This window comes from Vombatus ursinus, unplaced genomic scaffold (assembly GCF_900497805.2).
Source record: "Vombatus ursinus unplaced genomic scaffold, bare-nosed wombat genome assembly UNPS02009205.1, whole genome shotgun sequence".
NCBI classification, from domain to species: Eukaryota; Metazoa; Chordata; class Mammalia; order Diprotodontia; family Vombatidae; genus Vombatus; species Vombatus ursinus.
Window position 1 is genome coordinate 21380802 of NW_020948983.1, and position 22801 is coordinate 21403602.

Genomic DNA, 22801 nt, shown 5'->3' on the forward strand with positions numbered 1-22801 from the left:
AAAGAAGTTTACCCTGTTTTACTTTTGGCCCCTACCTACTGCGCAATTGTGCAGGTCTGCTCCAAAGGAATGGTGTATGCTTGCTAAAGAAAAGAAGGAAAGAGTTTGGTCCCTAGAGTTAAGTTTTGAAAGGGAGACAAAAGGACTAGCCCAGCTACAAGGAAATTTAGCACCAGTTCCTTTCTCTGCCACTTCCCTGATGTCTAAGACCCACATGTCCTGTCTTAATGACAACGTCCTTCTGAAATAAGCATGGCAGGAAAACAGTGATCTCTATGTGAGGAAGCAATAGAATTAACTGGGGGTGGGGGGGGCAAGAAAAACAGTGCAGGCTGAGAACAATGCATAAAAAGTCATAAGTGAGTGTTAGTAAGAAGGAATGAGGTTTAAGTCATGAATGCCAACATTCATGGTGTTCCCCAGGGCAGGAGCTATGTCCTTCTCTCTATATGACCTCATCAGCTTCCATGTATTCAATGTTCATCTCTATTCTGACGATTCTCAAATCTACTTATCTAGCCCTGAACTCTCTGTTATCCTTTGGTCTTGCCTCTCCAACTACCGATTGAACATCTTAAGCTGGATGCTCTATAGACATCATAAGCGCAACACATCCAAAACAGATACCATCTTTTTCCCCAAACCCTCCCCTCTTCTAAGCTTCCCTATCACCATCAAGGGTACCACCAGCCTCCCAGTTTTCCAGGCTCCCATCCTAAGGTGTCATTCTCTCTCTCACCTCCCCTATCCAATATGTTGCCAAGAACTGTCAATTTTACCTTTTTATATGCCCTTCTTCTCTCCTCTGACACTGCCGCCACCCTGATGCAAGGCTTCTTCACCTCACACCTGGACTATTGCAATAGCCTGCTAGATGATCTACTTCTCTCTCCACTCTGCTGTCAAACTGATCTTACTAAAGCATATACACAAAAAAAATTTACAGGAGATTTGGGATGATAGTAAAGATGGACAGAGATGGACAGATCAAGTGAGAGTATTTTGAAGTGCAGTCACACAAACACACACACACACACACCATGCAATAAACTTTACAAATATTGTTTCATTTAATCTCACAACAATCCTGGGAGGCAAGTCCTATTATTATCCCTATTCTACAATTGAGTAACTGAGGGAAAAACAGATTAAGTGACTTGCCCAGGGTCATAAAGTTGTTAAGTGTCTGAGGCTGGATTTGAATTCAAGTCTTTCTCAATCCAGGCCCAGTGCTCTCTCCATTGTGCCACCTAGCTGCTCCTAATGGGATAAAATTTGTCCAGGTCTGACATCTTGAATTCATTAAGGCAACTAGGTTCTTTCATAGTAGTGTTATTTTTAAGGAAGATTTCTATTTTTAAAGAAAAGGCGTTATTTCATAATGAACTTTATCTCATGTCTTTCACATGCCCATGATCAAATGTTTTGGAGAAAAAGAAGAAGCCAATTTGTTAGTCCTCTACAACCAAACTCAAGTTGCCACTGTTCATTTAATAATATTTACCTTAAGTGGAGGCATAGTAGATAGGAGCTGATCAGAGATCTAAGAAGGACTTCCTAGTAAAAACACCATTACAGCGATGACAAATGTCATCAAAGGTATTTGTTGATTTCATTAAAGGAGAACAGTGTACTTGTTTTGAGTGAGTATGATTAATCAGTTCTTCTAGGTCCCCTATGGATAAATGCATTAAATGCCCATGGTTAATGCCCAGGCTTATGGATAGGTGGCTGCTTTGTGGGGATCTGATTGACATGCTAGATAATTTGTTTGGGTTAAATTATGGACAGTACTTTGTGTACCATTTAGACATGCTGCAGGAACGTGAAAATTATGTAATCTCTTCTCAGTTAAAAGATAAAACAGACCTTGAGCAACTGGAATATATTCAGATCCTATTTTCCCCTCAACTATGTTCAGAGACAAGATAGTTCTCTTGTCCTAGTATCTGAGGTTACATAAAGGAAAATGAACATACAAGTTTTTAAGGTGGTTAATACAGAAGGGAGCTGAAGTTTCTACCAGCAACTCCACACCAATAGCTCCGCATTATAACTGGTACGATTTCTTTTTTTTTTTTCCCCTTGACCCATAGTTTATTGAATCTCGGGTGTATTTGAGGATGGCTTATCATTAAGTAGAGGGGGAGGTACAGAGAGAACACGGAGGTAGCAGATCTCAAGCCGAAGGATAAGTGGCAGCAGGGAATCGGGGAAGCTGGTCCCCCATAAGCACCTGCCGATTCACTCCTTTCTCTGTAATCGATCACCACCACTTGAGCCATCTTGATCCATGGCCAAAGCAAGAGCATTGGCAGTGAACTGAAGACACTGCTTTTCATTCATACCCTCTTGATAGGAGGCATCCACATAGCCTTAGATGTAGGAGCTACCTGAACTCCCAATGGAAAAAGGCTGCCGAACCATCATACCTCCCATGGGTACTGAGTATACCTGCCCCTCCTCATAGGGATCCCAGCCAGCGACGATGATCCCAGCCATGAGATCCTCTCGGTAACGATAACACATCTCCTTGAAGAGGTTAGCTGCTGTGTGGACCGGGGGAGATTCATTCAGTTCAATGCTGTGGAAACTTAGCTGATAGGTGACCGCATCTGCCACGGCCTGGGTGTCCGCCGCCGACCCCGAATGGCAGAAGAAGATCCGATCGTGGATAGGGGTCAGCTTGTCTGTAACTCGGTTCTCAATATAAGACCCGGTGGTTGTCCTGGAGTCGGCTCCAAGAACCACGCCCCTATCAAACTGCACCGCCATGATAGTGGTCTGGGGGCAGCAACAACGACAGCTAACATTTATACAGCCCTATTGTGTGCCAGGCACTGTGCTAAGCGCTTTGCAAGCCTGGGAGGCACTTTAGCATAGTAATTTTTAAGCATACAGAATATGAGATAGAGTAGTTTATTTTATAATTAAAATTTTTGTTAGAAGCTTAGCATTGATCATCAACACAACTATACCTACTTATTAAATATTTACATTTTAATTCATTTCCATTCATAAAGTATTATACTTCTTCAGTTACTCCCGTTAAGTCCCCATCAGGATTCCTTACCCACTTATTTTCATTCATCTTTCCTCATATGATCTTCCTCATATTTCCTCATATGAGCATGTGCTTTATTTTTCTGGTTCTGCTTTTTTTTTTAAACTTTGCATTATTTCATAAAGGTCTCTACAGATGTCTTTGATTGTCTCATAATTTCTCATCTTAATTGCTTTACGGTATTCCATTACATTAATGGGCCACAATTAATTTATCATTCTCCTATTGTTGGACATTTGGGTTGCTTCCAGTTTTTTCTTGCAATTATGTATAATGTTGCTATAAAAATCTTTGGACAAATGGGGTGGTTTTTTTTTTTCCATGATCTAACAGCAATTTTAGGAGTAACCCTTGAATAGTTCTAAATGAGAAGCCCAATTGTGGATGTGAGCAGAACATAGGAACTGGTGTTATTGGGTGATAAAGAGAAGAAAGTGGCAGTGGTAAAAAAAAAAAAAATGTAAAGAAGGCCTTTTCCTACACAGTCACTTGGGAGTTGCAGTTATTCATTTCATGGCCTGGGTCATTTCATGTCCCTGGGCCTCAGTTTCCACATTGACAATTCTAGGGGGTTGAACTAGAATGATCTCTAACATTCCTTTCACCTCTAAACATTCCAGGATTCTGTTGATCCCTTCTCTGTCCCTCTGGGCTCAGAGCAGTGGGAGAGGGGGGAGCCTTTCCCTTCATTGCAGCCCAACCTGCATATAGGAACTGAGGACCAGGAGATGAAAACAACCATTTAATGTCATCTTCCTGCCTGCCCTACCCGCCCCAGACAAATCCTTGCTACAAACTAATTTTGGTTTGGTTAAGGTCATAGTGTTCCCTATACTACTTTCCTCCAATTCTTATCACTCAACCAGGAAAAAAAAATCAAAGGCATTGGATAAAAGGGAGAGAGACCTGGATTATATTTCTGCCCTGGACTTGCCATGATGAGACCTTGATCAGGTCACTCTTCACTTTTCCCATCTGCAAATGGGATAATAAACTCTCTTTTTCCACTATAAGCTTTATAGACTCTCCATTCATCCATCTACAAAGAACTTAAAAATTTTCAGTAATGTACTCCACAAAGGAATTATACATCATACATGGTACTTGTCTCGAAGATTAGATTCATGCCCTCTTAGAGGTAAAAGGGACCTTAGAGAACATGGAGTCCAACCCCCTCACTTTCAGAAAAGAAAACTGAGGCACAGAAATAGTTAATTACTTGTTCAAGGCCACAAAACAAGGCAGGGGCAGAGTTAAGGTTAGCATACAGGTTGACTCACTGCAGTGTTCTTTCTAGTCCCCTATGTTTTGTGGTGGTGGTATCTCAGGGAACTCCAATACCTGGATGAAATGAGATGAAATGCCAGGTGGGGAAGGGGGAGGGAAGCAGTATTTATTAAATGCTTACCTTGTGCCAGGCACTGTGCTAAGTTCTTTAAAAGTATTATTTCATTTCATTCTCATGCCAACCCCACAAGGTAGGTGCTATTATTGTTTCTATTTTACTGCTGAGGAAATTGAGGCAAACAAAGATTAAGTGATTTGCCCAGGGTCACACAGTTAGTACATCTCTGAGGCTGGATTTGAACTTGAGTCTTTTTGACTCCAGGCCTAGGGCTTTATCTACTGTGCCCCTTACCTGCCTCCGTTCCTGCTTTAGGGATGAAGGGAAGAAAATAGAAAGAAAATGCTGATGACCTCAGAGGGCAAACAGATGCTTGACCAGTAGCCCACTGAATATGGGGCTTAATTGTATTTTTCCTGTGCCAAGGGGCAGCAGCAGTGGGTTGTCCCCTTGGGTTCATAGGTTAATAGGACCATAGGGATTTAGAACTGAAAGAGATTTTAGAGGTAGATGGTCTAGTCCAACCTCTTCATGAAGAAAATTAGACTCAGACACTTAGATTGTGAGCTCCCCCATTAAATTTAAAATTCCCTGAGAGCAGAGACTTTTTTCCCTTTCTTTGTATCCCTGGCCCTAAGCCCAATACCTGGTGTATAGTAAGTACTTAATAAATGTTTGTTGACTTGACTTAGTGGCATGGTCAAAGTCATCTGGTACATGAACACCTTTCCCCAAGTCATGTCAATCTCCTCACTAACCCCTAAATTGATCATGTTTGCTCCAATCTCAGTATCTTTCTCCCACATCATCCTGACACCTGGAATGCTAGTAACATGACTGGGATCAAGCCCAGATCCTCTTACTCTAAATTTAATATTCTTTCTGCTACTTGGCCCCATGGACAGTACTTAAGAAATTTAAGCTCATTGGGTAGAGGTTATTCCTTAGAGACCCAGAAAGGTAATTCTGCATGTTATTTCACTCTTCTGCTCAAAGACAACTACTTGATACTTCCCTTTACCTAATATCACCTAAACCAGGGCTGGGGAACCTATGGCCTCAAGGCCACATGTGGCCTTCTAGGTCCTCAAGTGTGGCCTTTTGACTGAGTCCAAGTTTTACAGAACAAATCCTTTTATTAAGGAGACTTGTTCTGTGAAGTTTGGGTTCAGTCAAAGGGCCTCATTTGAGGACCTAGAGGGCCATGTGTGGCCTCAAGGCTGCAGGTTCTCCACACCTGTCTTAGACTCTGCCTGATATGCAATGGGTAGATAACTACTTTACTGATTCACCTTGATCTCCTGATAGTTCCCAGGAGAAGCCATTTTCTCCAGCCACACCATCATCCTTACTGTTCCTCAGAGATACAGTGCTCTGGGCCTCCCTCCCACCACCACACACAGCTAGAATGCTCTTCCTCTCTCTTCTCCTTAACCAAATCCAACCCAATTTCCTAGTTCCACTTCCTCCATGAAACTCCTCTAGCCCAGGGCTTCTTAAACTTTCTCCACTCTCGACCCCTTTTCATGTTTTGGCAGTTGCATGATGCAACACTGGCAAGCGCTGCTAGGAACACCCTGGATTCATTACGTTTTTGATTTTTAATTAATTTTTGGTCATTGTGCATTCAGAAACCTTTTACTGTTCCAATCTTTTTTCTACACCACATGGAGTCATGATCCACAGTTTAAGAAGCACTATAGTGGGGCACCTAGGTGGCGTAGTGGATAGAGCACTGGCCTTGAAGTCCGGAGGACCTGAGTTTGAATCCAGCCTCAGACTTGACACTTACTAGCTGTGTGACCCTGGGCAAGTCGTTTAACCCCAATTGCCTGAAAAAAAAAAAGAAGAAGCACTGTATCTAGCCTACAATGATTTTCTACAATATACTTACTGTCTGTATAATATGATTTAGCACTTCATATCTTGAGCTGTTCTTTTTTTTCCATGAGTGTGATTCTAATCTTAAGGGAAGTGGCCATAATTTATATCTTATTGTAATCTCTCTATACCTAGAAGAGACACAGATACTCCATAATTGATGATGAGGGATAGATTAACCCATTAGCTAGGTAATGCATGAGCAGGGACCAGTTTACCTGATTAACCTTATCATTACCTAGCTGAACAATAAGGCTCTAAGAGGACACAAGATGGGTAAACTTTATGAGAGAGGAGCAACAAAAAAGGTCAAGATGTCTAAGAGACACCTTGAGGACACAGTATATCAGGGAGTAGACAGGAACAGGAAAAGGATTCAGGTGGTACCCAACCTGATGCAAAATTCTGGTTAAAGGAGATCCTTTTCCAGACAGTGAAGTATGACCTAGGAAGTGCTATTCAGCAGTGAGCTATGTTATCTTCACAGGGGAGCAAGTGGACAGCTTCAAGCATTAGACTATTGTTTAATCCCAGGGATGAGAACTCATTTTCTGAAGAGACAAAGGGGAGACTATCCCCTTCAAACAGACCTAGGTCTTCCTCTCTGTCACCCTCTCCTTTGTTACCCACACACCAACACTTTTGCCTTCTCACTCCATGGCAAAAAATATCAGGGTAGAGTAGCAAGTGAGTAGAAACCTTCTAAAATTTGGCTGTTTCATGAATTTTGCCACAAGTTTTTTAAGTTGCAGTTAGAACACCATGTTAACATTAGCAACAAACAATAAAGACTAGAGCACATGGGAATGGAGTTTAGTGTTATAATATAATAAAATGTTTAGTAGAACTCATGACACAGATTTAATGACATGTATAATGGTTAGTATGCTGCATGGTAATTGGGGGGAAATGTAGTTGACTTAGCTGACTGTAATTATTATTTGTACAAAACCAAAATGAACATCTCCGGCATCCTCAGGGCAGACAGGAAGGGGAACCTGATGTAACCCAAATCCCAGAGCTCTGTGGTATGGGACTCTCTCCTGAGCTGGAAGCTGGTATGAGGCCTCTCTGAAGACTCCTGGAAGTAAAATGACCAAAACCTATTGAACACCTATAGAAATCCTCATGGCTAGATTAGAATCAACACAAGCTCCACTTAGATAGAAAGGTAGAGCACTGATTAAGCACTTACTATGTGCCAGGTCCTGTGCTAAGGAGTGGGGCTATAAATACATGTGAGCAAGTCAGTCCCTACCCTCAAGAAGCTTACACTCTAATGGGGAGAGAAAACACAAAAAAGGAAGCAGAAAGGGGGGCGAGTAGAAATGTGCTCATGTCAGGTCACAGTGACTGAAGAACAGAAGTCCGGAGTCAAGATGTGAGTGAAGTGAAGCCTAACCGGGGACTTGCCTGCCTGAAAGTGTGTGTTTGTTTTTCATCTCTTTCCTTTGCTCAGTCAGTCACCGCTTCTCCGTTATCTTCAAATTCTATAGCTCTTCTCCACGCAGTGTACCCAACATGTTCTGCTCTCCTCTTTGCTAAAAAGCTTTTCCTGGACTGTTTTCAAGCTATTGTCTTAGATCTCTCTTCTATTTCACTGCTAATCATTTAGGAAGAGTACTATATGCTGGAGTCGCCATTTCCTCATCACCCACTCACTTCTTACAAAGTGGTTTCTGGCATGACTATTCTACTATTTTCTCCAAGATCAACAATTAGGATTCTAACTGGGCAGTGCAACAGGGGCTTTGCTGACATTTGAGTGCTGATATCTCAGGGAAGGGTGCTCATCCTCTATAGGGGGAGGTGGCATGCTTTCCCATGGCAGACCATGTCCCTGTGCCTCAGAGTCCACCACCGCCTTGTGGCACATGGCACAGTCCTGCTCTTGCATTGAGCTTCAGTTACCACTCCCTGGGCACTGTAGTATGGTACCCTTTTCTTTGCCCCACCTTGCCCCTCTAACAGGACTTTCTCAGGGAAAGACATTTCCTTTCCTGGAGAGAGTTAGCTCATAGTCAAACTATTCTTTGCTTTGCCATTTCTATATTCCCCTTACCTTTCCCCCAAAAGGAAAAAAAATAATCCCCTCTATGATACCCGCACAGGCCTCTTTCTACCTTTCCACATTCCTTAGACTTTCCTTCCCTCTGCAAACTCTGTGATCCAAGTACATTGGCATCCTTTTCGTCCCTCACACACCACACTCCTCCTGATTCTGCCTTTTCACTGACTCTACCCCATGCCTTGTATATTCTCTCCCCTTCCCTCCACTTCTGGATTTGCCTGACTTCCTTCAAGATGTAGCTTAAATCCAACTTTCTCCAAGAGGCCTTTCCCAGTTCTGAGATATGTATCCTCTGGACAGGAAAAAAAAAGGATAAACCCACATTATGTTACCAATTGCCTTTCTGGTACCGACATGAGAACTTGGAGTATAAAGTAATTTTTTTTAATGATTCTGATTGCTCGTAGATGAGCTAAGCTGAGCATCAAGGTTTCAGACACATACGACCAAGAAACTAGAATACTACACCATGGTGACCATCAACGATAGCACCCCAAGCGGCCCAGCAAGTCATTTAATCTCTGAGACACAGATTCTCACCTACAAAATAAGGTTAATCGTCGTTGTCTTGCTAACCTTACAGAGTGAGGCTCAAATAAGGTGGGGATAAATGGATGTAAAAGAACTTTGTAAACCATAAAGCACTGTAGAAATGTGAAGAATTCCTGCTGCTAAGCACAACCAGCCTGCCCCCTTTCCCACCTTTCGATGAAAAATAGTTATCAGCAGATATATCTACTTCCTTCCCTTTCCCCTTCCCTGTTGGTGTATCACAAGAAGGGCAGATGTTTAATTTTGATTCCAAGGTGTTTGTAAGTTTAGGTTACATAGTAGACACATTGTAGTGTCCTGGAAAATACTGGAATCAATAAAAATATTGGAAGTCTAAATACTTGGTTTAAAGTCATTTACTTATGGTATGACTTTGAGCAAGTCACTACATCTCTCTGAGTAGTTTCCTCAGCTATAAAATGTTGACAATAATACCTGTCCTGCTGACTTCAAAGGGATATTTGCAGAATTAAGTGAAAAGATATGTGCAAAGCACTTGATCACCACAAAGCCACGATCAAAATGTGATTTGTTATGAAAGGGGGGCAGTTTTTCTTTCAAGGAAATCTCGTAATAGGACAAAGTGATTCAAGATTTGTCATTTGGAGCATTTCCTCATATGTTCATACTTAAGTGTTTGGGTCATACACTGGAAAGTAAAGCTGGGCTACATAAAGGGACAATGCCCATCTGAGACTGGCTTGGCATAAAGGGCCAGCTTTGCATCAGGAAGACTAGGGTTCAAATCTTGCTTCTGAAACATGCTGGCTGGGTGACCATGGAGAAGTCACTTGACCTCTTGCTTAATCTGTTGGTTTTTCCAGGCAACACTTTAATATGATTAAGTTACAGATTAATTGCTCACCTGGATCCATGGAGGGATTTCCACATTAGGAGCTCTTCACATGACTTGAATCACAAAGTCCAGACCAGTATGTTGTTTTTAAAATTGCCCATTCAGCACTGTGTCAATATGAGACATTGGCATATATGTTAATTCCTTCCTAAGTCAAGGAAAAAGTGCTTTGAAGAAGAATGAGAATCACAGAAACTGGAGAAAACAGAGCAGTGTTGTTGAGTTTCATGTGTGTGAGATTTATATTTTTCTAATTCTGTTTTGTGTTCTTTACAAAGGTTTATGTTTGAGTGACACCTGTTGGTTAATTGGATAATATTTTTTCCCCTTTTCAGGCCTTACAGTGAGATGTAGAAATGGAAGGATCCTTCTTGCCTATAGGAAGTTCTAATTCTTTTGCCTAGCATTTAAGGTTATCCCTAATCTGATGCCACCCTCCCTTTCCAGTTTTATCTCACACTGTCCCCCTCCATGTATTTTACACTCCAGTCAAACGATACTTCTTGTAGTTCAAAGACACTGGGTTTTTCCAGCTCTAGGCCTTTGCTTGTATTACCTAAATGAAGAATATCTTCCCTCTCCCGCTTTGCCTGCTGAATTCTTTATCACCTAACCCAATGACACCCATGGTTATGAAGGTTCTCCTTAACCCTCCTTCACTCCTGAGCGTTTATTCCTCAGATCTCACAGAGCATTTTGCGGGCATTTCTCTAACATATTAATCATGAATTATTTCATATAATAGTTACATACCAATCATGTTCGGTGGTAAGAGTCATATGGGCAGGTATCACGGACATTCTAAACTTTGTATCTCTCTCTAGTGCCTCTACTTTGCTCTGCCTAGTGTATAAATGTGCCTGGTGCAATGCTCTGCACACAGAGAGCCCTTAAATCAATATTGGATTAAACTGAATGGAGGAGAGAACAAGAGGAAAGATCTGCAAACTGATGGTTCGGGGTGGGAGGTTACAGGAAATGGGTAAGGAGAGGACATAATGTAACTAAGCTATCTTTATAAAGTGTTCTGAGAGCACTGGTTCTGCTGTGTGTGTGTGTGTGTGTGTGTGCACATATATACACATACAGATAGCTTCAAGAGTGTCTTAACAGATTGAAGTACATGGGAAAAAAAAGTTAATACTTTACATTCTGTCAGTCCCAACCGTGGCCCCAACGCGTGACTAAAACACTCAGATAAATAGAACAGATACTGCAGTTTTCTGGAATGAATTTTGTTTAGTAAAGGCTTAAGAATAAGAACAGACCATGTCTCTAAAGAAGTTGAAATTTTAATTAGTTTATCAGGAAATATTTAAAAGTCAAAATAGAGCTTATAAATCTTATTCACATTCAAATATAACCTGAGTACCTCTCAAACATGGGCCCCTAAAGGCTACACTCAGATTCAAGGTACATTTTGGGTCAGCATTTATTCAGACTTACAGCTTGTAAACCTCCATTCTACGCTGCTTTTTTACCAGACCAAAGGAGCAGAAGCACTGACTTAAAATCCAAGGCATTTAACAGAGTAGCAAGGTAAATAAAAAGGAATAACTTCCACAATCCACAATCCTATACACAAGGATTCGTTCTCCCACATGATCAGTAGGAGAGGGAACATCTGTACCTCTAGCAACTCATGGTCCTAGGTCTGCAGCCCAGTTACAGCACCTCTCGGTTTCCAAGGCCTCTAGTTGTTTCTCCATAGAAGGTTGCTCAATAAGTCTTCTACTGTGTGTATACTGCTATCTGCTGACAGTATACAGAATTACAGATGCCATGTAACCTCTTTCCTGCAAGATGAATGTTGATAGCTCTTTTTGGAAAACAGCCCATTGCCTCATGACAATTTCAACTCTTAGGTGAAGCAGACCCTCAGCTTGCCCAGTCAACCAGTGAAAAAGTCCCTTAGGTTAAACCGGTCTTTTAAAATCACTTTGCTTTCCTCACTTCACTCCTTCAAAATCTCTTCAGCCTCGAGTGATATTTAGGTTCGGGCAAGTAAATTCCTTTCAACTTCCATTTTACCCCTGACAGGCATTCTTGGTACATACAGATTACCCTGAAATTTCAATTAGCTTGGCTGGAGAAGGGCTGGAGCTGTGACTTTTGTCCCACATTCCTGCAGCTGTACCCAATTTGTTCTTCATACTATATAAACCAAATAGGCTTGCATTTTGAATACTTCAGAAATACAGAATCTTAGTATTAGAAGGGACTTTGGAACCTTTTCCTTTAGTCCAGGGGTTCTTAACCTGGGGTCCATGAACTCGATTTTAAAAATATCTTGATAACTGTATTTCAATATAATTACTTCCCTCATATGCACTTTATTTTATGCATTTAAAAATACTATTCAGAGGAGTCCATAGTCTTCACTAAACTGCCAAAGGGGTCCATGACAGGCTAAGAACCCTTGCTCTAATCTAATCTTCTAACCTAACAGACAAGAAAACTGAAGTCAAATTCAGCCCATATCAATAGTATGATAATTTGTTTTCTTTTTGCCCAAAAGTCTTTAAATGTGGTCTCTAGGGTTTTTTTTTTTAAATATTTTTAGAAGACAAAATATATCGGAAAGAGCATTATACTGGGAGTTAAGAATGTTGCTAGTCCTGGCTCTGTCATTTACCTATTATGTGACCTTAATGGTAAGTTACTTCGCTTTTCTACCTGTTTCCTTATCTGTAAAATAAGGGAAATGGACTGGATGATCTTTAAGATCTTTTCCAGTCCAAACATTATATGATTTCATGTAACCTATTAAGTTTTATCTTATACTTTCTCCATTGTTCTAGCCTACAAAGACATTTTTGAACACTGACTTTGTTGTATGTTAGCTATCCTGATTAGCTTTTCATTGTCTAAAAGTTGGATAAACAAAACATCTATGGTTTCATTTATAACTGATAAAAAAATGTTGAGGAAAAGCTGCCTGGACTACTCTCCATCCCTCTAAGATGACAAGAGATTCATTGACTATTCTTTAAGTAAAGACATCCAACCACTTCCAAATGAGCCCACATGTATAGTCATGTAGGCCATATTGTTCCATCTTGTCCAGAAGAGTAGCATGATATCCTTTTCCATTTTATCCACAAGGGAAAGCATTTTGCAAATCTTAAAGAGGTGTATAAATTTTAGCTATCATTATTATTTTACTAGATTTTTCCTAATTGCATGTAAAGACAATTTTTAACATTCATTTTAAAAATTTTTTGAGTTCCACATTTTCTCCTTCCCTCCCCATCTCCCTCCCTAAAAAGGTAAGAATTTTAAACAGGTTATATATGTGCAATTATATAATTACTATTGTTAAGTGCTTTGTTGAAATGTAAGTACCCTATATTCCAAAATGATGGTCATTTTCTGACCTATTGTCCTGAATGGATTCTAGAAAGTTCTGGTTTGATGTTATATCTGGCTTTTTTATTTGAGTTTTATGCTTTTTTAATGCCACATTATGAATTAAACAATCCTTTAGTTCACATAACTGAGTGATCAAACAGAAGTGAATTAACTAGTAATAGTTTAATATACACATGTAGTAAATAATGATTAATAACAGTTAAGTACTTCAATACTTAGATCTATGATACCATGGCTCTAAGTATTCTCTCTACTAATGTAGAACATATCCTCCCTCCCCTCACTTATACCTAAAGGTAAATTATGTTCACGAATTTCTGTGGCCAAAATATTCATCAACCTCCAATCAACTTGATGATGAATTTTTCTAGTCTTCTTTTGACTGGTCCTCAGGTAGTTAAGACCTGTCAAAACTTTCTTTCTTACTTACTGGCACGGTCTCAAAAAACTCAGTCACTTTAAAATCAAAATGAAGTACAAAATCAAATGAAGTATGTCTTTATTATGCTATAATTATAAAGATATTCTCCACTAAGGTCCTACATTGCCTCTTAATAAAATAGAGGTGACCCTAGGTTTTTATGCCGTCAGTGCACAAACTATGATAGGCCCCACCGAGCTGGAAAAGCTTTGAGTGCGGGTCCAGCACCAGACTTTCATGTCTGTGACTCAAGTACTAATCTAGCTAAGTGTAGAGAGGCTTAGTGCCAGAGCTGCCAAGGGTCTGTGGCCTTTAGTTGGTCATGAGGTAATGACTTTTTTTGTCCATAGCATCTCATGAAAGCTACATTTTAGAAAGAACAATATTAAACTGAAGGAGAGAAAGCAGGTTGATAAAGGCCTTAAGTTCATGATCTGTGAAGATGAGTTACAGGACCTGTGGATATTTAACCTGTAGAAGAGAAAACTGGGATCAGGCCCCAGTATGATGACCTTCTTCAGGTGAGAAAGGCTGTCAAGTGTAAAAGGAATCTGCCTGGTTCCATAGAGGCAGAAATAGGAACGATGGATAGATGTTGCAAAAAAAAGCAAATTAAGCCTTAGGTTAAAGAATGCTTAGGGCAGCTGGGTGTTACAGTGGATACAGCACTGGGCCTGGAATCAGAAAGACTTTTTCCTGAGTTCATTTTTTTTTTTGGTGAGGCAATTAGGGTTAAGTGACTTGCCCAGGGTCACACAGCTAATAAGTGTTATGTGTCTGAGGCTGGATTTGAATTCAGGTCCTCCTGATTTCAGGGCCAGTGCACTATCCACTGCACCACCTAGCTGCCCCTTTTTCTCCTGAGTTCAAATCCAGCCTCAGACACTTACTAGCTATGTGACCCTGGGCAAGTCACTTAACCCCGTTTGCCTCAGTTTCCTCACCTATAAAATGAGCTGGAGAAGAAAATGGCAAACCTTTTGAGTGTCTCTGCCAAGAAAACCTCAAATAAGGTCACAGAGAGTCACACAACTGAAACAGTTGAATAACAACATAAAGAATTCTTAACAAAAATGGGAAATATCCAAAATTGAAATGTAGTACCTTGAGAGGCTCACTTAAAGTGATAGGAATGTTATAAAAAGTATCCTCATTCAGGTATAGGTTGGTCTCTTCCAACACTGAAATTCTGTGATTCTATGAAAATATCTGCTAAGATATGAAGGGGTTATAATCTATTTTGGTGGGGAGTTGGGTAATATTCACACAGACAAAAGCATAGATCTTTTTAGGTAATAAGAGTGTGTAACAAAGAATGTTAGAGTTAGAAAAGACTTTACAGATAATCTAATCCAATCTCATCATTTGACAGATGCCTGAGGACCATAATGGTATATATGACATATCCATGGTCATAGGGCTAATTAGTGGTAGGGCCAGGACCAAGACCTAGGTTTCAGGATTCCTAGTTCAGTGATTTTTCTGCTATACAATATTACAAATTCTTCAGCTTGATTGTAAATTTCTTGAGAACAGGAACTATTTTTCATTTAATTTTCTTTCCCTACAATGTCTTGCACATAACAGGTGCTCAATAGGTTAGATTATTAATGAGATTATGTCATTCTCATCAGTTCCAAATATCTTTTTTCCTTCCTCCTCTGTAATGTGATTATTGTCTCTACATCTAGAGATGTACCCTATATATACTTCTTCACCCCATTACCTTTAAATTCCTTCTATCAAAGTGGTACTTAACCTGTAGACTCTTTATCCATTATGAACCTAGATTTTCCCTTGATGAACAAAAGTGACTTCTATTCTGTATCATCACATTACTACTCTCCCCTTCTAATTTAATGCATCCAACCTTCTGGGAGCTGAGAAACCAGGTAACCAGAACTGTATGCAAAATCAGTAAGTACAGTTGAATGAAGACTTAAGAATCTCTCTTTACGAGTAAAAGGCATACGGTTTGTGTCAACTGGCTGCTAAGGTGCCTTTTTTGCTGACTTGCTGGCTCTTAGCTATGTTCAGAATAGGCAAAGTTTATTAGAGCAATGATTTACAGCTAAGTGAGTGTCACTGCACTTTATGATGGGGCATTACTACAGTTATGTTGCATTCATAGGATCATATTAGATCTGGAAAGGATTTTAGAGATCACTGAGTCCAACCCTTCATTTTACTGATGAAACTAAAGCCCAGAGTAGCAAAATTATTTTTCCAAAGACACACAGGTGACAAGTAGCAGCACCAAGACTAGAACGTAGGTCTCCTCTGACTTCAGATTAAGTTCTCTTTCCACTACAACATCATGCCACTGCTCCTTAATATGTATATTTTTTCTTTAAGCTCAAAGGCACACTGGTAATCAGGAGACTGGATTCTAGATTGCTACTAACTCACACAGTAGGCAAATTTAAAGCTTTTTCTGCCCTGTCACTGTGAACACATCCTCCTTCCTTCTCCTCAATCCACCCAAACCTACTCTTCACTTTCTAGCTCCAGTAATAATCAAATCAATACTACCATTGGCACTGGAAAGGAACTGTCATATAGACTTCCATTTGCTATCTCTGTGACTTCCAGAACTACAAAACCTTTCTGTGGCCACAAGCCCTCTATTTTATAATGCTTCCCCCATTAGAATTTAAACTCCTTGAAAGCAGAGACTGTATAGCTTCTGTATTTGTATTCTAGCACCTAGCATAGTACTTGACACACAATGCTTAATAAATACTTTTTCATTCATTCATTCAGGGCCTCAGTTACTTTATCTGTAAAATAAATGGGCTAGAATAGATCTCTAAGATCCCTTCCAGGTATGACGGTATATTACTCTAAATTCTTTCCCATATCTTAGTTTAATCATTTTTAAATCATCCCTGTGAGCTAGAGAAAAGGTAAATATTGTTTTATAATTTTACAAGTAAATAGGGTAGAAGTTGTGCCTTGTTCAACTTAAACCAATTAATTGGTTTCTGAGCTCAAGTTAGAACCTTTAAAATTCTATATAGCCATTGTTGCTTCTTAGAGAGAGAAGAGAAGGAAGATGAAGAGCATAATCAGCTAGCAAGAAAGGAAAAAATGGGGAGAGAAATTATTCCCAGGAGAAAAGCAAGATGGTTATGTGAGAAAGAATGATGTTTCCTTCCAGTGGCTGTGTATACTGTGACAGGTCTACAGAAGCTCAATTTGTTCTCTGTGGACGCTTTTAACTTTATAAGATTAGGAGAGAGAGAGATTAGGAACTAAATTGGGGACAGCCATATCACTGAAGAAATCCAGTTGGCTCACGTCAAAGCTTTAGCAGTTCCTGGGGCAGCCAAGCATGTGACCTGGCAAACATAACATCAGTGACTTCAGTGGAAATATAAGAGCCTTAACCCATCTAGAAGAGTGGTTTGAAAAATTGCTTATCATTGTATTAAAGATCTTGGTCTATGACATTTCATAGGGATTAATTATAGCCCTAGATTAATAGCCTTTTAGGTTTGACTCAAGACACCGTGTCCTCTAAGTGAAGCATTACTCTGCAGAGAAATGGCCTGGTCCCTTGTTTGTCCCTTTTAAGTTCACTAGGTTTTAGTAAGTGGTGCCACTCACCAAGCAGTCATAGAAAATTGCAAATATGGTGAGAGCATTCATCATAGAGCTCTCTCTACATATAAAGAACCACTTAGGAACACCGCCTTTCTTGTAGGTTCCACCTGTAAAAGAGCTAACTAGAATGGGAATATCTCATATCTATTCTAGTTTCTAGAAATTGTGACCACTCCATCTCCATGTCCAGCTATTTGGCTCCCACATTTTGCTTTCCCTCAAGTGTCAGGTTATAGTGTACTTCTGAGAGCCTTCCCTGGCACAGGCTGCAATCCCAACGAAGGCTAGGTTTGGTATAAGAAAAAAAAGCTTTCTAACAAATGAGATCTCTTCCAAAGTGGAATGGTATTTCTTAGAAGGAAGTGTTTAAGCCTTGTTAAGGATGTTGTAGTGCTACTCAGGTAGGAGTTACATTAAATGTCTTTCGGTGTCTACTCCAATTCTGAGAGTCTATGATTCTATGAGTTCGTCAATGCTCTTTTTAGCTCAATTGTTGAGTGCTAAATCTGCCACTGTCTACAAGTTCTTTGGCTGAGTTTTAACTATAGACAGCTACTTGTTGCTTATTGCCAATAATGGAAACAGCTGGATTCATGCAGCAGTTGAATTCCATTGCTGCACTTCGGTGCTTATAGGAAGACTGATGCTTTCATTATTCCTATCTTTGCTTTCTAACGAGTAATTGTTATGTTTTAATATTCCTGATTTTGCCGTCTATTGAGTAAAAATTATGGCTAGTTCTACTTTTGCCTTCTGAGTAAATACTGCTGTGATCATTCTTGCTTTCACTTTATCTTTAAGGACATGTTTTATGTTTAAGAATGAATAGTGTCATGGTGACTGATTTCATATAAATAGGAAATACACCAGTAGGGGCTTAGAAGTTATAGTGATAAGTAGCATGAGTGTATCTCCCCCACAGCAGTTACCTGTAGGGCCCTGATAAACAGAAGCTGAGTTGAACCAAGTGATTTAAATCTCCCCTCCCTGTGGGTAGGAAAAAACAAACAAACCTGACCTACCCATGTGAGGGCAGGTTGGGGTGAAAGAAAGGGAGTGCAGTGCCACTTCAGACACCACACCCATGGATAACACTGCTTCTGTGAGTAGGTTTGGAGCAATAAGATATTGACATAAGGATCATAGCAGACAAGGTTTAGTCAGGGACAGCAGAGATCCCTTCCAATAAAGTAAATCCTTTCCTTTGGTGGGAATTCTATGGTGAGAGCATGGAACTGATTACTAGACAGTGAAATGGGGGACTGAACCAGGAGTTAATGAATTGAGCTGTTGGGAGGATTTTCCCATGGGAGTTCTAGCTTCTCGTGGCAGAAGCTGAGGGTCACAACCTGTTGTGTGGCAAAAACAAGGAAGTCTCACAAGACCTCTCCTTTGTTGACGCGCAGCTCCCACGGTTGGCTCGGCTCTTCTCTCATTGGAAGAAAAGTCCTACTCATACCCCTGACACGAGGGCTGCAGGTGTCCAGCAGACTTGGTGATTGGCTATCACGTGGAGATCATGCTTTGATCAGGTGTTACTAAGGATATAAAAGAAAGCTACTAGCACTTAATAAACAGAGCTTCTGCCAGATTGCTGTCTCCCGCTTCATCAATGAGCCTCCGGGTTAAGAGTATCAAGCTGGTCTCATGCTCACCGCTGCAGCGGCTGCGTCATTGAGCTATTCCTGGGAACTGGGGGTCAGGGAGAATCTACCTATGAGTACAGAGAAGGACCCAAATCCCATAAAGTTGATAGAAAAATCCAAGAAATGAAGTCCAGGTTAGCTGATCAAGATTGAGCAAATAGCCATCTAGTTTGTCTAGGGTAACTGAGGCTTAACAGTGGAGCTAAGACTACTTTGTTTATACTAAGAAGGCCTCGGTGTCTCTTATGGCTCTGCCTCTCTTGATACCTAAATGGACCCAACCCTCAGACCTGACTAGCTTCTTTGATCGAGGCATCTCCCATGAAAAGGTTGCCCTATATGATCGCTCAGGCTTATCTATAAAAAAAAAAATTTCAAGTATGTAGATTGTAAATGTGCATAACAGTGAATTATGATATAACAACTGGATTTTTCACCATTATCACAAAGTGCTTTCTATTAGAGTTTTTTTTGACAAAAAAATCGTATTTGCAGTTTGATCAACTTACTCCCCAGACTTGGTTCCAAATTCACTCCAAAAAGACAGATACCTCAAAAATAGAAAGTGTCACAGGCTCTGAAGGTAGTTCCAAAAATAGTTTGAGCAATGACATCATTAGAATGAGTGGCAGCCACCCAAACAAATTACTTTTAAGGACTCAGCATTCATTTGTATGTATACATTTTAGTTTTCGTTTGTTGGTTGTTGGTTTGGGGTTTGTTTTTTCTGTTTTTAAAATCTGAACCTATGATATCATCAGGGAAGGAGCTTCTAGCGTGTAAACTCTCCCTACCAATTCTGATAGGCAATAGTCTTAGAGTTCTTTGAAAGTATTGAATGACTTGCCCACATTCAAACAGTCAGTATATCTCAGAGGGAAGAGTTGAACTTTGGTCTTCCTAAGTCCAAGCACAGCCCTCTATCCATCATAACAGATTGTTTTTCTTGTTTAGTTGTCTCCAACTTTTCATGACCCCTTTTGGGGTTTCCTTGGCAAAGATACTGGAGTGGTTTGCCATTTCCTTCTTCAACTCATTTTACAGATGAGGAAACTGAGGCAGAGTTAAGTGACCTCCTAGGGTCACACAGCTAGTAAATGTCTGAGTCCACATTTGAACTCAGGAAGATGAGTCTTCCTGACTCCAGGCCCCACACTATCTACTATGCCACCTAGCTGCCCCAGTTGTTTTTCTACTGATAACTTTACTTGCTAAATGTAGCCTAAATGTAACTAGTCATCAATAGTTTATTTTTATTTTCTATGTTGTTCTTAATAAATTTTTAAAGAAAAAACTAAATTCAACTTCAGAAGTACAAGATGGGGGTAGTGTTGATAAAAATGCAACAAGAAAAAGAACTAGAGGTTTCAGTGGGCTGCAAGCTCAGTATGTCAAGTGTGAGTAGCCAAGGAAGCTAGAATAAGAGGCATAGTGTTTAGAACTAGGGAGGTGATTGTCTCACTGTACTTCACCCTTGTGAGACTATAACTGGACTATTGTGTTCCATTCTGTGCATATTTTTAGGAAGAAAACTGATAGACTGGAGTGGGCTTTGAAATCACTTCAGATGAGGATCAATGAAAGAACTAGGTTGTATAGCCTCAGAAAAGACTTAGGGGCATTGTGTGAAGGCTGTCTTAAAGTATATTCAGGACTAATCAAGTGGAAGAGATCAAACTTGTTCTGCTTGAGCAGAAGTTGCAAAGAAGCAGATTTTGGTTTAAGTAAACAAAACTTTATATGCTGGAGATGTTAACAGAGGATTTTGGGGGCTCTGAAGTCCCTTCCAAATATGAAATTCTGATAAGTTATTATGGAGTGGAAGGGAAAAGAAATGTACCATCTCCATGCATACATATTCAAAGGCACACTAGTAAAAACTCTGATAAATGGAGATTGCTTTGTTCCTCCTATGATGTATTATTTTATAAATGCTCCATGGACCTTACCCAGGCCCTATCAGTGCTCCTCAAACAAAAGTGGCTGAAATAAGAAGTTTGAGAAATCAGTGGAAGATTATTATGGTATTAATAACAATATGTCATTAAATAGCTATGTGACCTGGAGCGTTCTACTTAATCTCTTCTGACTTCAGTTTCTTCAATTGTTAAGAAGGGCATTTGGCCTAGATTATAAATTCAGACCATTAATTAAGTTGAATCCTTAAAGGTCACGGCCCAACACCTCCTTTTATAAATAAGAAAAGTGAGGTCCAGCTTCACTAGCCTAAGGACACGCAGGGGTTTTGTACCCTGAGTTCTGAACTCCCAAGTCAGAGCTTTTTCCATCTCTCCCATGCCCTCTAAGGTCCTTTGCAGCCAGGGGTGTGCTGGGGACAGCTCCCACCGGGAAGCTGATTGTGGAATGTTCAGCGTGAGCTCCAAAATGGGCAAATGCTACAAATCGGGTGCCTGCTTTTTTGTTTTGTTGATTGTCTGACTCTAAGAAATCAATAAAGAAGATGTTAATAATACTTGATATTAATAATAATAGTGGTTCATAATAAACTTAAAACTGTCAAGGGAATATTTTTCCCCCAAAGAGGGCTGGTTTTTAAACATATACCAGCACACGCCTGCTCCCAGCTCAAAATCTAAGCTCCTAGGATGTCAGCTTGGGTCCTGCTCCTAACGACCTGGTGGTGGATGAAACCCCACCCATACTGGAGGCCCCTTCCCTGCTTCCTAGAGCCGCTCGGGACAGCGACACGGAATTCGAACTCAGGGCCCGAGACTCCAAGTTTCACTGCTCCAGGACGCCTCCCAATGCACTTTAACTGCACTCGCCTGGGACTGGGCTGCTTCCCCTTCTCCTCAACCCTCCTAACCCGCTGACATTTGGCGGCCTGGACAGGAGGGTTTGAAGGATCTTGACTGATGCACCCGGAGCCTTCCTTCAACTCAAAGCCACACCCCCGGGGGGGCGACTCTAAGAGCGTCAGACGTCATTACGCTTTCCGTAGCGGGTTGTCGTCGGCGAGGGGCGGGAGTTCCTCTCCGGGGAAGAGAGCCGCTTCCGCCGGAAATGCCGTCCTCTTAGCCTTGTTGTTCGAAACCGTTGGCGGCTGCGTGAGATGGCCTGTGGAGTCTTCTGCGCCTCGGGCCGCCTTCCGTCTGTTTTCTGTTGGGCCTCCGGGGGAGGGCCAGACTGGCTGGGACCACAAGCGGGGGTGGAGGGAGAGGGGGTTGTCAGGGGTTAGGAGCCGGGGTCGAGCGGGGGTGGCCCTGACTACGTGGGAGAGAGGGGCGGGAGTCGGGCGCCCTCCAGGGGATACTGTGCCCTTCCCTTGGGGTTCGAGGCAGCCTTGTACCCCGCACTTTTGATGGGCCCATCTGCTTTTCTAGAAGCAGAGCTGGAAGGGACCTTAACCTCTTACCCAGCCTTATACTATGGATGGAGGAACTGAGGCCAAGCAGGGATTTTGACTTGACCAAGGTACCCAGGGAGTAAATCGCAAAACAGATTTTTAACGCATGCCCTCCGACTCAAAATCCGGTGCTTTTTACCACTGTACGACCTAGAAGGAAATCTGGAATTCAGTCAACAACCATATTTCCAATGGGCCAGGCACTGTGCTGAGTGCTGGGGATACAAAGGCCAAAGCCCCCTGCCCTCAAGGAGCTCACATTCTAATAACACCTAAAGAACTGTGTATGTACAACATAGAGACCGAGTGGATGGAAGGTAATGTGAGAGGGAAAGAACTGGGCTAGGGTTGGGCACTGAGACCTGGAAAGGCCTACAGAAAATGGGATGTGAGCTAAGTCTTGAAGGAAGCCAGGGAAGCTAAGAGATGAGGGGACAGTATTCCAGGCCTGGGAGCAGCCAATGCAAAGATTTGGAGTTTGGAGATAGTGAGGTGTGCGAAGCTGCATCCTTAATGTAGGAGAAGAGAGTAAGGTATAAGAAGATTAGAAAGTAGGAAGGAGCCAAGTTGTGAAAGATTATAAATGCCCAACAGTGAACTTTTATATTTTTTAATCAGGA

The 22801-nt window shown here is 41.0% G+C and overlaps 1 long non-coding RNA gene and 1 pseudogene across 1 annotated transcript; both read right to left on the reverse strand.

Annotated features, from left to right (window-relative positions):
• Window positions 1-2179: 2179 nt before the first annotated feature.
• On the reverse strand, window positions 2180-2778 carry LOC114035833 (annotated as a pseudogene).
• A 4367-nt stretch (window positions 2779-7145) lies between these two features.
• LOC114035415 lies at window positions 7146-10599 on the reverse strand. Its single transcript, XR_003568222.1, has 3 exons — window positions 10523-10599; window positions 9779-9876; window positions 7146-7371 (listed from the first exon to the last, which is right to left on the reverse strand). It is a non-coding gene; the product is annotated as an uncharacterized LOC114035415 (long non-coding RNA).
• Window positions 10600-22801: the final 12202 nt, after the last annotated feature.